Raw genomic sequence first — 3,192 nt, 5'->3', positions numbered from 1 at the left:
TAGACGCTGAAATCGTCCATGAAAACCTCCATTATGTCTTCAATTAGATCAGTGAAAATTGACATCATGCAGCGTTGAAAGGTCGCTGGAGCATTGCACAGCCCGAAAGGCATCCTCCTGTAGGCGTATGTTCCGTAAGGACATGTGAACGTCGTCTTTTCCTGATCGTCTGGGTGGATGGGAATCTGAAAAAAACTTGAATAGCCATCTAAAAAGCAATAGTAAGGGTGGTTAGCCAATCTTTCAAGCATTTGATCAATGATGGGGAGTGGAAAGTGATCCTTGCGGGTCGCAGCATTCAATTTACGGAAATCAATGCACATGCGATGACCAGTTACTGTTCTAGTAGGGATTAGTTCATTCTTTTCATTTGTTATAACAGTGATCCCTCCTTTCTTAGGTACTACATGAACAGGACTAACCCACTTACTATCAGAGATCGCATAGATTACACCGGCTTCTAAAAGTTTCATTATCTCTTTCTTAACAACATCTTTCAGATTTGGGTTTAACCTCCTCTGATGTTCTACAGAAGTCATTGATTCATCTTCTAGGTATATTCTATGCATGCACAGATCAGGTGAAATGCCAGATATATCAGCTAGAGAATATCCTAATGCCTTTCGATATTTCCTAAGTTCGCATAGGAGAAGAGCAGTTTCAGCATTGTTCAGGTCAGCATTCACGATTACTGGGTATGTAGAATTTGGTCCAAGAAATGCGTACCTGAGCCCCTTAGGGAGTGTTTTGAGCTCGACTTTTGGAGCTTCGGATTCACTCCACGGGTCATTGTTCCGACTTGGTGGAACAGGCGAGCTCGACGAGTCTGAGGCATTGTTCTCCCCCAGACTGAGATATGCCACTAATCTTTCCATGATTCTGGCGGAGTCCATCATCTTAGCGTACCCATCAGCGTCGATGTTCTGGACATTCTGTTCTGCTTCAGCTCTAGTCAAGGCTAGTTCCAGCGGATCATCTGTAAGGATCTCCTCAATCATCTGATCAGTTGGTTCCAGCGGATCACCCTCCTCTTGGACAGTGAAGGTTTGTCCATCCAGCATAGGTTTCTTGAGCATCTGATTCATCTCGAACCTCATCACAATGTCTCCTAGGTGGAGGTAGATTTTTCCTTGTCTCACATCTATGATAGCTCCGACAGTGCATAGGAATGGTCTGCCTAGGATCATAGGATCCTTTGACTCTTCCTCGAGTTCCAGAACAACGAAATCGGCAGGGACAAGCGTGTTCCCAACAAGAACTTGGATATCCTCGATAATTCCGACCGGAGATTTCACTGAGCGATCAGCAAACACTAGGGACATCCTGGTAGGTTTGAAATCCGTGAATCCAAGGCGCTTAGCCACAAGTATGGCATGAGGTTGATGCTCGATCTCAGATCGACTAGCGAACATGAGAAGACTGTTCTCCCTATTTGGATGGATAGGACAAATTTTCCAGGGTCACCCAGTTTCTTGATCCTTTTGTTCTGGAGAACAGCGCTGCACTCTTTTGAGACCACCATGAACTCACTGTCATCGGTTATCTTTCCAGAAATAAGTCCTTTCACAAAGCTACTCATGGATGGCATCATCTGGATTGCACTCATGAGAGGGAGTCTGACTGTTAAGTCTTCCAGCATCTTCCTACATTTCATCTCCTCCTTGTCCTTGCGTGTGGCCTTAGCAGGAACAGGGTACGGAACCTTAGGCACATAGTCACGGGTGGGTACAGGTTCTGCAGCTGAGCGAACAACCACAGTAGGCTGCTCTGTAGTGGTCGGAGTATGTTTAGCAGGAAACCCTGCTTCTTCCTCGCCTATTGGTGCGGTTACTGGTGGTTGTTCTGACTCTTTCTGCTTCCCTTTTTCAGCTGTTGTGAATCTCTTGGGTGCCAGATCAGTTAACTGCTTCCCACTCCTAAGCGCGACTGCATTGCACTCCTTGGGATTTTTATCTGTTTTTCCAGGAAGAGTGCCTTGCTGTCTCTTCACACTCTCAGCAGTCTGAGCAATCTGAATATCCATCTGCCTCATATGGCTCGAGACATTATCATATTTGGCACTCAGGTCATTGAACATGTGATTCATTCGGGTATTGATTTCGTTTGTGACCTGATTCAGTGCTTTTCCCTGGATCTGCTGTCCTTGGAGCAGCTGGCTCATCATATTGGCAAGACTCTTCATCTCGTCTTGTGGAGCAGTTTGAGCAGGCTGTGCAGGCTGCTGGTTAGTCGGTTGTTTCTGGTTGTGGAACTGAGTATTCTGAGCTGGGCTGAGGACAAATGTTCTTCCTTGATTTCCATACCCCCGTTGGTAGCCACTGTTCTGAACCTGATTGCCTTGAGCATTTTCTGCGTTACCATCGGGTTTAGGGTTGTTGAACAGGTGGGGGTTGTTCCTCACGTTAGGGTTTGGGTGGTAGTTCTTGAACTGCCATCCTTGTCCATTCACATAGCTAACCTCATGATGGTCCTCAGTCGCATGGTCTGCTTCTGATGTAGTGTCTGTGGTTCCTTTATCCTGAGGGTATTCTTCCATGATGAAGACATGGTTCTGATTAATCTTTATTAGTTGATCGACCTTGGCAGAGAGCTCATCTATTTTGCTATTGTCGATGCTGTTCACCTTTTGGGTGCGGTCAGTCTCTCGGTTGCTGTCAGCTGAGCTTGAGGCCATGTTCTCAATCAGCGCGAAAGCGCCTTGAGTGGATTGGGTCATGAAATTTCCATCACTGGCTGAGTTTAAAGCATTCCTGTACTCCCAACCTACTCCATCGTAGAACACTCCGAGTAGATAGTCTTCTTCAAAACCGTGATGTGGGCACTCCCTGCGGTAGACGTTGAATCGCTCCCAAGCGTCGCAGAACGGCTCATCTACCAGCTGTTTAAAGGTGGCGATCTTCTGCCTCAGAGCTGCTGTCTTTGACTTCATGTAGAAATGGCTCAAGAAAGCGGATCTGACTTGTTCCCATGTGGTGAGCGATCCAGTGGGTAGGGAATCTAGCCAGCGAGCAGCCTTCCCATCGAGAGAGAAAGGGAACAGGGTACACTTGATGTAATCTGGTGGTACTCCATTCGCCTTAGTGAACCCACACATCTTCTCAAAGTTTTCAATGTGGTCCATCGGAATTTCTGCAGGAAGTCCATTGAAGATCTTCCTCTGCACCAGACCTATCAAGGCGGGCTTGATCTCAA

At 46.6% G+C, this 3,192-nt stretch overlaps 1 non-coding gene across 1 annotated transcript; it reads left to right on the top strand.

Annotated features, from left to right (window-relative positions):
• The first annotated feature begins 2,804 nt into the window (after positions 1 to 2,804).
• LOC125584840 lies at positions 2,805 to 2,911 on the top strand. Its single transcript, XR_007321747.1, has one exon. It is a non-coding gene; the product is annotated as a small nucleolar RNA R71 (small nucleolar RNA).
• Positions 2,912 to 3,192: the final 281 nt, after the last annotated feature.

Source organism: Brassica napus, chromosome C3 (genome assembly GCF_020379485.1).
Source record: "Brassica napus cultivar Da-Ae chromosome C3, Da-Ae, whole genome shotgun sequence".
NCBI classification, from domain to species: Eukaryota; Viridiplantae; Streptophyta; class Magnoliopsida; order Brassicales; family Brassicaceae; genus Brassica; species Brassica napus.
This window is presented reverse-complemented; position numbering and strand designations above follow the sequence as displayed.